Source organism: Pleuronectes platessa, chromosome 2 (assembly GCF_947347685.1).
Source record: "Pleuronectes platessa chromosome 2, fPlePla1.1, whole genome shotgun sequence".
In the NCBI taxonomy this organism is placed as follows: Eukaryota; Metazoa; Chordata; class Actinopteri; order Pleuronectiformes; family Pleuronectidae; genus Pleuronectes; species Pleuronectes platessa.
This window is the reverse complement of record NC_070627.1, coordinates 15127740-15140408: the sequence shown is the minus strand read 5'-3', so window position 1 is coordinate 15140408 and position 12669 is coordinate 15127740. Positions and strand designations below refer to the sequence as shown.

Genomic DNA, 12669 nt, shown 5'->3' with positions numbered 1-12669 from the left:
TGTGCTACGTGGTCAAAGATGTAATGTTTGTGTCCGGGGCCTGAGCCTGCGGAGCCAGGACACTAGGGTGAAAGTGTTTTTCTGTTTTCACGCAGAGACATTGTGACATTCTCCATTTTGCATCCACCACATGGTTCTGGAGTCTCCGACCAAGTAATCTGCAAATCAAACTGTGAAGAAGCGAACGTCCATCTGCCGCACAGTCTGTGGACAATAGTGTTACACCTGAGGGAAGGTGCTCTCTCTGGCTGTACTGTATACATTGGATGTGAATTAAAAGAAACATTGTGGAGATTGCCCTACATTTGATATAAAGCAGATACAATATTTAGCAGCGCGTAAATCCTGCTTCCCCCGCAACCAAGCAGTCAAACCGATGGATGGATTTATCATATGTGTCCAATGAGCACCATTACCAAGGAAGCTATGTTTCATCTGATTTTCTTTGTTCATCAGCAACATTACAGAAAAATATCCATCCATCCATAGGTCAATTATGTAAAGACATTATAATTAAAGGGTCATAAGGGGAGCTGGAGCCAATCCCATTCACGCTGGGAGCGGATCCGGTTAAATGGGTTAACCCACAACTTATTTATTACAAGGTGAAATAGGGCATTAGCCTTGACAGAGGTATGCACTCTCTGATCAGCCTTCCACTTCTACTCAAGCTGGTTAAAACTACAAAAGGCTGTCAGAATGTTTCTTCTTAAACCTCTTCACACTTACGCTGCATCTAACTGTGTCTTAGGTTTAAGCACTAATAAGGGATATTAATTATTTTGCATTAAATATCAGGAGAACAACACAGCAAAAGAGAGTTGGCCAAATTTGTCCCAAGAGCCATGTGCCATGTCTGGTTTCAAACTGCGAGAGCATATTAGACTTGTGAGTTAACACAAACACACAAACGCAAGCTCTCCTGATAGTAGTAAACATGCCCTTTGGAGTTTGTCCAGTGAATCTGAAGCTAATAACAGTTAGAAGCGAGCAGTGAAGTTTGGCACATATCTCGGTGCCGCTGCTGGTTTGATTAACAAAAAGGGTAGCAGCTCTTTTCACTGCACAACACAAACACAAATACATCTCCAGGCAGACTGTGTGTTCTCAGCATTCAAGCATGTGCGTGTGGAATCTGTCCGGAGCAAATGATAGGCCTGCTAAAAAAAAATACTCTGTTCATCTGCCTCTGACAGAAACTTTAATGTGAGAATACTAAACGTCTAAGAAATGTAGAGCACAATAAATTAGGGAATATATTAGGATATTATTTGTACAGAAATGTACTAATGCTGCAGTACTCGTAGTTCAACAACAACGTATTTAGACACATGCAGAGGAAGTGCAGGCCTGTGATGCAATATTTGTCTTGAATATTTTATAGTTGCCAGCCAGTATTAAAGGCTGCCACCAGCTATACAAGCACATGTACTTTAGTAAGAATGTTTTCAGAATTCCTGCAGGGCTGGACACACTTTGTTTTAACTAATAATATCTTAACTGAACAAGCACGACAGCAGAGGCGCGCACGCACATGTGCACACACATTATTATTTATCTGTGATTTTCCTACAACGATAGATCAAAATATCTGCTATGAAACAGGCCTTTTTGGGAGGAAATATGTCTGAGCACACATACCATCATCGTCAGATCTCACAGAGTCAGGGTAGTAGCAGAGTAAGCTTTGTTTTATATCCTCTGAAGGAAATAATATACTAGGAGAAGGAAGACTAACCATCGAGACATATTATATAGTTATAGAACAAAGCAGCAGAGAAATTGTTAATCTCTCTGCAACAGTCAGGGTTAGACTGATTACTGACGGGGAGGACCAACATGGAGACGGGTGCCAGGGGGAACCAGTACCATCAGGATTGACTGGGGTCCACCTGCAGCAGGACAGGGCCGGGTGTCTGACCCATGATGGACAGACTGTATTCACAGGTGGTGAGTGTCACTCTGAGGTTTTCCTTTCCTCCGCACATGACGACAGCAAATACAAACAGGAACAGTTCTAATCAAGTCCCACGTGACCACACACACGACTAAAGCAAACCTAACTTTCATAAAAGGAGAGAATGCACTGCTCCCACAAAGTGTGTTGTTGCAGTGGTGTACGCGGCACTTTCATTAATTTAATTGTTAGAGAGCAGATGAGGGAAATAACCCTTGCCTGTATTTATAGACGACATGGGACCCACAGATTTTAGCTGCGGCTTCATTTGGACTCAAATGAGTTGTAATTGGGTGTCTAGCTTTGTTTGAGGAAGTGCAGGTCGCTGACGAGGGGCCCCTTGGAATGAAAAACAATTATCATTGTTGTACCAGGGGAAATCGCTAGGTTCCGACTGTGCAGGGGTTTTTTGTGCTTGGGTACAATTATCCAGGTATTAAGCGACAGGTTGAGAGATCTAAATGTTAAGAATAGATGAGTGCGATCCACCTGAACCACCAAAAATACCTGGACATCAAATTTGGACCTGTTGAAATATGTCCTGTGACTTGACCAATCACTACTAAGACACTTTTGTTCTCGGAAAAGTATTTGTGAATTGATGCAGCGTATGAGATCCTGCACCTTTCAATGTGTTTGCCCAGCAATGATGTGCCTAGCTTGTGGCTCTCAAAGGTTAATACTTTACAATACTTTTTACCGCTAGCAAAGCAACTGAGTGTTCACCAAGAACCACTTTTATCTATGTGATCTATTTGTATGTAATAGCTAGTTTGCTGACTGTAAAGTTATTTGACAGTTATTTCAGTGGAAGGGAAGATAAATTTGATGTTGTCGGCCTTGAGAATAAAACGTATTCTTGTGGCTGACAAGACTTCACATTATCTGATTTACTGCACAATCATTTTAATCTCTGACTTCCCAGACAAAGAACCCACTTACTCAGTTCAGTGTTCAGGAGTCTGGTGTGAGCATTAAAAGTTTTCTACCTCTGCTTTATCAGACATAAAAAAAAACTTGTTGCCTGATTGGTCTCAAGGTTAAATATCAAGATATTTTTTTCTTGGCAAACTTGGGGTCAAAGGTCAAGATACAAATTCCTGAAGATCTGCTTTAGTCAGCAATTTTCACTGATTGAATATCTGAAAATTACATCCTAAAGAGGAATTTGAGTTTTCTTTGAAGGACAGATTAACAGAAAGGTCTGACAGAGCTTTATCTACTCCCACATTTAACGAGTGATGGAATTAAATGAGACAAAGAAATGTGCCGGCCTGCTCCTCTGTGAGAACTCCTGACATGCCAGTTACCATTATCCAGTTAAGCATGATGAAAATGACAAGTCCAGATATAAAAAGAAGACATTTCAAAGGGTCCTTCCCACTGTCCTGTGTCAAGACTGACAGTCAACACCTCAAAACGATTGTTATCGTCCTGCAGTGCCGACACATTGCATCAGCATCCTGCATCCACAGCTTCATCTAGTTTAAAATGGAACTGTGCACCTCCACTGGTGTTAAAGCTATACTCTGTGTGTGAATAAGTGTGCATGTGTTTGGAGCAAGTGTGACCCATCCTGGTGGGACTGGGAACAAGACACAAAGGCAGCAGTGTGGGTGCCTGCTAGCTGAGAACACAGGGCCGCTGTTGATGCTTAGACCTGAACCGTTCCAATCTGAGCTATAGCTCAAACCAGTAACTCACACTGCTCCGCCTCCTTTCAGTCAGCCTGACAACTGACCTCGCCACCCGCAACAAATCACTTTATGGCCACTAGCAAAGACTAAATGAATCGCTTGTGGGGGTATCACTGAGGAAGCTTCATTTCACTGCAGATGAGAGGAACATGTGTTGAACTGGGAAATAAATTAAAACAATAAATACTTAAATAACAAAACCAGTGCTGAGAGGGCTCTCAGTCCTGATGACTCTGACAAACTGTTTTAAGGCATAAACTCAATGACGATACAATAAAAAGAAGACTGGAAGGAAAGTCAGTGGCACTGACCTCGGTGGACACTTGGACATTTGAGGGTGATTTTTAGACAACACATCAGTTTCAGGGGGTGTCCTGGTTTCAATTACAGGAGAAGAGATGGTTGAATATTTTTTAAAGGTAATTCAACCAATCCCACAGACTACAGTGGGATTCAAGCCACAATTTTCTGTCGGAACTTAACCGAGCCTGAGAGAGAAAATTGCCGAGCCTGACAGTCTTTCTGCGTTTTGGGTCAGAACCCAACCAGAGACCGATATTTTCCCTGTTGTTTTATGTGAAGCTTAAAAACCAGAACCGAACAGTCATTGCAAAAAAGTTTGTCCAGACCTGGCCCAGTTTGGGTATCCACAGACTAGTACAGAGACAATATGGACAGAGGCCTCAGGTTTCATTAAGATTTCTTCCCTCTCAGATTGAGGCCATTTCTCGCTCTCCCTGGCTGATAAGCGTTCAGTAACAGCTTGGCCTTAAACAGAGTGTGGGCACAATAACTCAAACACAGTATAAAATTATCCATTTCAACAAGCGTGTGTTCTTGCAGAGATATTGTCCTACATTCCACTAACTGCACACGGTTTTTTGTTCATGTATTGTTTACAATAGGGAGGAGTGGGCAGTTTCATATCTCTCCCTCAATGTGTTGCATGCAGTCCTCTTTCAAACATGCTTTTACAAGCTTCACAAAATATCCTAAATAAGACTGGCGGCCTCTGAGTAATTACTGTGTTGTAATTGTGGAGCCATTTGCACTGCACCATCAGGCATGCAGTCATTTTACTGAAAAATTAATAGAACATTGGGTCGGCTTTTGAAAAATGAATGTCACATGCTTTAATGAAACAATTATTGAAGTTAGTCCTAAGCTGCCAATAACTGAGTTGCAAACAAAGCGAAAGTTGAATAAAACATCGTCAAGAGCAGGAGAATATTCCGCCGTCTACTAAATCTATAATGAAACGGCCCTCTGGTCTCCACTTCAGTGCAGACCTGATAAATAAATCAATGTGTGACCTCAGTGGTGACAGGCCGCCCCATGAATATCAAATATGAACTGGCTTTCAAGTTGAACTCTGAGGCCAATGGAGGCAAACATTGGATGTCATAAGGTTTCAAATCAATATCCACCTAGAGACACTGAGAGTTAATGCTGTTAAGTCCACTTTAATGTGATTTTTTTCTGAGTACAGATAAATATGAGTCACAGTGCACGAAAGGCTCGTCTTATTGTTAGACATCGTTTCTCACCCACTTGAGACTCCTCGTCCTCACGTTCTCTTTTCTCACTCGCGGCAGCCTGAGACACATTGAGACTCCACTAAATAAAACAATGAGACGCTTGAATTCTCCCCACTAATATACAGTCCACTAAGCATACAGTGGAAAAGTGATAGGGCGGTTTTCACGCCAAGATGAGTAACCTAATTGGAAGCAATGGGAATATAAGAAAACAAAAGGTAGAGAAGAGGGGGGCGATGTTAGAGGGGAAAAAATAACAATAAAAGCGCTGAGACGGCAACTCTTCCTGTAGGAGGATCCACAGAGAGGACACAGCCTCACCACACTGAACTTTCGGACACATCTCTTGCATAACAAAACAGCCTTCATCACTTTCCTATCTCCCCTGGGCCTCACTCTCTTTATTCTATAATCTAATTAATTTCATTTTCCATCATTCCTTCCGAGCCTCTCTCAAACTCTCCTTGAACGCCTACACACTGAACGTGAGCGGTCCGACGGCGCCCGTTCCCTCGCCAAGCGTTGAGAAATGTGCCAACCCAGACCCGAGACCAGAGGCCCTCAGAGAGACACATGTGTCACTTCCTATTCTCAGATCCAATCAAGGAGGAAATGGAAGCAGCTTGCATGAACATGTGTACACTCGTGAATGCAAAGACACATGCATACACATTCACTGACATATCTGTCTGTTTGAAAGACAGCGACGGACGGATTCAGTCTCCTCCAACAGATGGTTACCGTGCCTCGGGCAACGAGCAAGTCTGGACAGCAGAGTCGCAACTGCTGCCAAAGCAGAGAGGAATAAGACCACGAGAAGTCTTCCTTCTTTATGTATGTCGAGTGCATGCGAGGCAATACTGACGATGGTGGTGGAAGGAAAGAGCATTTTCATTTCCTTCACATAAGCCATTTGATGACAAGTCTCCTTAAGGATGCACATTCCCTTGACAAATTACAGGCCGGAGCAAATATCAATAATCCATTAATCATGACAAGCTTCTTCAGTTTTAAGATGGCATTTCCTCGATGGTAAAGCAGCCAGAGCTGATGAGATGCAGAGCTGAAAGGAGCAGTATGTGACAATTGGGACTTGTTGAGCTGCCACATGCTTTACTGTGTATGGAAAACCCCTCATCATGTTTATTATCGATGAATCATTAACCTCACCAATTCTGGAGTCATAAAAATATAAGCAAGACTTACACTCGTATGAACTGCGTTTGATTGAGGGATCATAAACATACAGCAGTGGAGCTCGGAGCGCTACGTGCGGTTTATGAGTGAAAATGTGAACCACATGGTCAACACACCTCCTGAGCAATTAGCGGTGGTAAAGATTAACTGATGCATATCAGGAGAAATCAAGGAAGAAGAGGAAGCACACCTATTCAGATCTGGAGAATAAATTGAAAGTAAATTAAAAAAGTTTTGTTAAAAAAGCACCAGAATTGGGTGGCGTTTATATATGACTTATTATTTTTGCATGAGCTTGAAGGCCATAGATTAATTTGTCAGTCAACAGTGAGACACAAATTGCGTATGAAATACCAACAAATGATACCATAGCTCACAGGAGCTGAGGAGTCTGTCATCTTTGAAAGTGTAAGAGGTAAAATGCTCCGTCAGGGAACTGGGACCACTGGTAAAAAAAAAAGTCCCTGTCCCATTACAGCTGTCTATAAGTGCTTTCAGACATACGTCTTTTTCCAGAAAATGTCCAGAGGGCCTGGATGTGAGAACATTAATGTCAGTAACTCTGGACATTTTCTGGGCTTGTCCTGCCAGGCCTAGAGTAAAAATGCCTTGAAAATGTCAGACTGAGCCCATTTGAGAATTCAACAAGAAAATCACAGGAAGAATTCACAGCGTGCGAGTCGGCATGTTGATGGTTTTAAAACACAATGGACGTAGAACTGGAAGAATACAAACATCTCAGTATGACAAAGGGATTCGAAGAAGAAGCAGACGAAGATGTCAACTGGGAAAGATAAGAGAGCTTTGGGAGATGATGATAATTTTTAATCATTCCAAAATAGGAAAATTGGTTTGAGAGGAATTATTTGGCACACTGAGATAAGCGGAATGGCAAACGTTGATTGTAGCCGACAGGAGAGAGGATCAGCTGAGGTAAGTCAAAGGTAAAGAGAGGACAGGAGGAGAAGAGAAATAGATGTGCTGCTGTTAGGGACCCTGGTCTGACACTTAAAGTCAGGCCCACCGTGAGGATGACACATTAACTGGCCGGTCCCCGGCCTTAACTGCCAATGATTGACAACCTTGACTCCCACTCAGTAGTAGATTAGAGCTCAAAGCCTTAACAGGGCAGCTACAGTCGATCAGGCATCGATTTGAGTCGGTCAATATTTAATACAGATGACTCATGCCCCTTAAATCCCGATGATCAATTAAAAATAAAAATAATGGTGAGATCTCTCTCTCTCTCATTTCTGTCATGGCTTTGATCCGAGTGTCGCTCCCCCACCTCACTTCATCGGCTCTGAATTTTTGTAGTGAATCCGTTGGACGGAGCGGCGAGCTATCAGGCACGCCACAGCGCCAGGAGCGGTAATCACAGTCCACCAGATGGAATGAATTCATAATTGATGTTGATTTTCAAACTGTGTGCACGGATGAGGGAGCGTCAAGAAGAACGGTGCTTAAAAACTGCAGCCCTCGAGATTTTCTAATGTGCTGCAACATCTGGAGAGAACTCCCTCTGACATTACGCTACTACAATGCAAATAAGCAAGAAAATCAATTTTACAATAAAGAATGAGCTTCAATCACACATTTCTACTAACATGTTCCCCTGTGCTGCAAGTAAAGAGCAAAAATGATCATATATTTAGTTAAGTGATGGAATTAGCCAGGTGTTTTTAATCCATTCTTTTGCGTATCATATTAGATATGTTCAAGTTGGTGTTGCTTACGATTTTGGTGACTGATCCTGATCTACAAAAACATTTTTACACTTTAGAAATTAAAATCTTGGCATGATGGATGATTTCCTACCACAGCTGTTGTGTGACAGGAAGATGCCAGTATTTTTGTACTAATATCAGACAGAAAAATGCAGATTTGGCAAAAATATTTAGTTATATTCATCTGTTCATCCACTCTCTGACTTTGCCACCTACTTTCATATATGTGGTTTAATCAGAGCTTACGTCTCGCAGGCATCTGGTGGGGTCAGTGTAAGGATTGTGTTATATGACCCCTGAAACGGCGATGCAGCCCCGGCTAAAGACAAAGACCTGGAAAGACAATCCTGTTGCACATACAGACACACAATTGTTATGGGATCGAACCGGGGTCAAACACAGATTTAAATCAGACAGATGTTCAACCTGTAAGGATGAAGAAAAACTACACAGCGCTTCTTTTGAAGGATAAAGAAGCACACAGCTTTGTTCACTGCACTCAAATCTAATGTGGAATGAGCTTGTGGATTTTTGCCCTTATTGTACATTACATTCCTCCTCTGTTTTGGCTGTTTAGTGTGTGTTCTTTGCAAGATTTATTGTGTAGCAGAATGTGTACATGTGATAACTGTTTCAAATATGTGTTTCGACTTAAATTTGGATTTATTATAACCATCTGATGATATGATGAGCATTCTTTTCTTTGTTTTTGAAGATCCTTTATACTTAACGGTAAACGTTCTAAATCACCAATGTATCATCTGATTACAACAGAAAAAACCTGATCCACAGCTCCGACAAATAAAATCAATAGCTGGAATATTTCGGGCCCCTTGCCATGTTCTGGGCCCCCAGAGTCGTTCAGGTGGCCCCTCCCTTAGAGACAACCATAGAAAAATTAAATCTGAACACAGTGTGACCATACAGAAAAGCACAGCACTGAATCGGGCAGCCCTGGGACTGTAATTGAGTTTTGCATCAACACCAAATAATCTGGAACAAATACTGTAATTGAAGCAGGTCCCTGCACCCTTAATGATCTGTACTGTCTCACACTGTTCTGTTCTGTGTCTGAGAGCCATGTGAAACTTGTACTACTCCCACAGGAAGGACCACACACAAGAAACATTTAAATTCACTCTACTCACCACTCTGCTGATGGAGGGGTGGGTGAAGTGTGGAGTGAATGAGTGTTTTTTGGGCTCAAACACCTCACCCACCCATTCATCTGCATAGTGGTGACTAGATAGAGTGAAATTTCATTTTCCAATGAACTATCCCTTTAAGATTCAGTCCAAACAATGAAACAAAACCAGGAGGTTCAGCATCTTTCACTGGCTCCACAGTCACTATGAAAATAAACCTCACAGCATGAGTTTGTCCTGCTGCTCTTTCACTCTACATTACTGTAGGATAACCCTTTCTTATTCACCTTCAAATGGCAACACAGCGATGGTCCTAACTCACTGGAGGCATCTGCTGCATCATGGGCAATGGGCTACTAGGTAATGTGCTGCTGATGCATTATACATACATCCATTACTTGTCCCCCTCCTGCACTAACCTTTGTACTCAGACACACATTCACATGTACAGGCACACAGAGATGGAAGAAAAGGGCCTGATGAATTATGGATTAGGGCATCGCAATATAAGCAATGACCTGTGGGAGAAGCAGAGTATAAACACTTGGCGAGAAACAAAAGTTATAGGTGGTGAGGAAATGAAACTCTCAAAAATAAGAAGTCAAATGAAGCTGAGGTGAATATGCAATATCTCTGCAACTCTTTCAGAGACAAAGGAATGTGGAACTGCTTTTTTGATGAAGGTGAAGTTAAAGCAACAAATCTTGCCATTTAATGGGATTCCAATAACAGAAACCTTGAGAATAATTCAGGATCATTCTTTTACAGTTAGAATTGAATTGAAAAGCATATTGGACATCCCCAGTGAACTTACGCTGAACTCACATTTATGTACTAAATTAATGCTTGAACCTTCGCTTGGTACGGTCGCCGCCTCTCATGCGATAGTGTCATGCTAGCTCTTCCGATGCTAGAGAAGTACACAGACAATAACCAGATGAACACACACCAGGTTCACCAGCTGACTCTGCGTCATCCTTGTAATTGACGTGATTTGATTGGCAGTTGTCTTCGCTGCTACATGAAAACTTGAGCGAGCAACGCCATGCAACAGAACCTCACTGTAATTTTGCAAAACATAACATCACTCAATGCCAACGAGCAGCGTTTCAGTTTAAGCCTTAAATTTCACGCATGTCAATTAACCTTTTGCATGTAATCTGAAAACTCTACTTTGAAAACTAGTCCCATCCATATGTAAAACTACATTTTCAGATTCATATATGTTTGTGTGGACACGGCAGCCAAATAAAATCAGCAGCCTCCTGGTCTGGCCCGCGATAATTACTCTGAACTAAAAGGCCATCGATCAAAGAGCAGACGAGGCGGCCAAGGCTGCCTGTGAAGACTGGCCTTCTCCCAGCCCCGAATCAGAGGCTGCCGTGGCCTTGAAGCCTGCAGACATGAAGGGTGCGACCAGACCAGTGCACCTGACATGGTCAGAGCAAACATCATCGCTCAGCATTTCACATCACATTTAAATGACACTCTCCGACTTTGAAACCAACTTTAACTTGAGTATAAAAACCTGCTCTCACTGAAAGTAAACGTTAAAGCCAAATAGTAAATGAAATAAAGATAATTATACAATTTCCATTTTTGACACTGATTTTACGATATTCGTATGAGCAGAGGCCAAGAAACAAGACACGGTGTTTCTCTTCAGTTAAAGCTATATGTAATTTACAATCAATGACCAAAGATGCAGTTTCAAAATACTTTCTTGAACTATAATCTGTTTCTCTTTCAGTACAGCAACCGTTTTTGGCAAAATTTGAACCCGTATCTGAAAAAATGTAATGGATCCTCAAATGTTTGAATAAACCTATCCACCCATATTGACTAGATGTGTAATTCTGGAGCTGACTTCTTTTTTTTTTGGTAAACATACATTTCATGATAAAGTAAATTAGAAGAGCAGCGTAGAATGCATCACATTTAAATTGCAGGCATAATCACAGTTAATGTGTTGAGCAAAAAGTACAAATTAAAAAAAAAAAAATCTGTGGATTATAGAATTGCCACATTAAACAGCAAGTAAATTGTCTCTTGTCTCGAACACACTTTCCAGTCCGTGACAGGTTTTATGATTAAGAGCTCACCTCTGAGCTTTAACACTGCAATGAACACTGACTTGATATCTGTAAGATCTGTAGGAAATCTCCATCTTCATAACAAATTATGCACACAATGGAAAGCAGTTCGCAACGAATTTGCCCCTGTGGTGCATTTCCCCTTTTTTTCTGTTTATTAGGGTTGTATAAGGATAATTCACAGTCAGCATTTGGAATACATTCTACATTATTCCCGTCCCATGTGGAGCTGACTTCTTTAACGTAGGAGAGAAACGCAACGTTCATGAAGTGAACTGCCCAAAGGTTTTAGGGAAGTAGAGGGTTTTTAAGATTTAACTCATGAATAATGAAAGACACATTCTGATTTAATATTAGACTCACTGTGCAGCCACTTCTATATAGAGAGCAGTATGCTGTATGATTCTAAAAGCTGGAGGATGTCAGCTCATTAATGAAGCACTCTCTTTTTCTCAAGTCCTGACATATTAATTTTTGTCAACCTGGAAACGCATAATTAAATAATTCACATTTAAAACGAAGGTTGTGAATATTAGCTCAGCTCAACAAGCAAACTGATGGAGGGAAGTGTAGATGATGATAATCTGATGTGTGCCAGTGATTCTAAAGAATAAATAAGGCCTCAATTAACCACAGGAAGCAGACAGGAAGTTTATTCCTTCTCTGTGTCACTATAGCAACCTCAACTTGCTAGATGAATAAGGGCACAGGAAATGAAAAGAGGAGGGGGGGGGCTGAAATGGGAGGTTTCTGAACAGTTAACACGTTTTCCTGAGAGCGTGCAGGCTTAAACTCGCTTTGCCGACACTGTTCACTGCATGAAAGACTTCAAGCCGACTCGTTATATCATGAAGGCAAATGTAATTGCAGAGTTCCTGGTTCCAACATTCAAACTCACGTGGGACTTTGAATATACTGTACAAGAGGAGGAAATGAACTTTAAATCATGATGGAAGCTGTGTAGGAGAGTGCTGATGATATTCTACGTTATGACTGGGAGGGTATATTTGCAATATATTGTAAAAACCTAAAACACTTTGTCAAAACCTGTGAAGTAATCGGTTTCTCTGGTGTGGAGGCCTTAGCAATGGAAAATGTAGACAGGTGTCAAAATTCGACAAACCAAGAAACTTTTGTTGCCCTGAGCAGAATCAATGAGCTGCTGCTTCCTGCCCCAACCAGTGTACATGCGAAGCTGCTGATGTATGAACACTGAGGAAAGAGAAAAGCCCCTTGAGATACTGTATCCAAACATCAGGAGAGCCAAGTAAATGTTTATCTCATCGGAGAAAATTCAAAATTAAAGAAAATTTTA

At 41.5% G+C, this 12669-nt stretch overlaps 1 protein-coding gene across 1 annotated transcript in view; it reads right to left on the bottom strand.

The window, feature by feature from the left end:
- The window catches only part of LOC128447317 (guanine nucleotide-binding protein G(i) subunit alpha-2), a 48290-nt gene that overhangs the window by 12121 nt on the left and 23500 nt on the right, over window positions 1–12669 (bottom strand). The window lies entirely within an intron of this gene.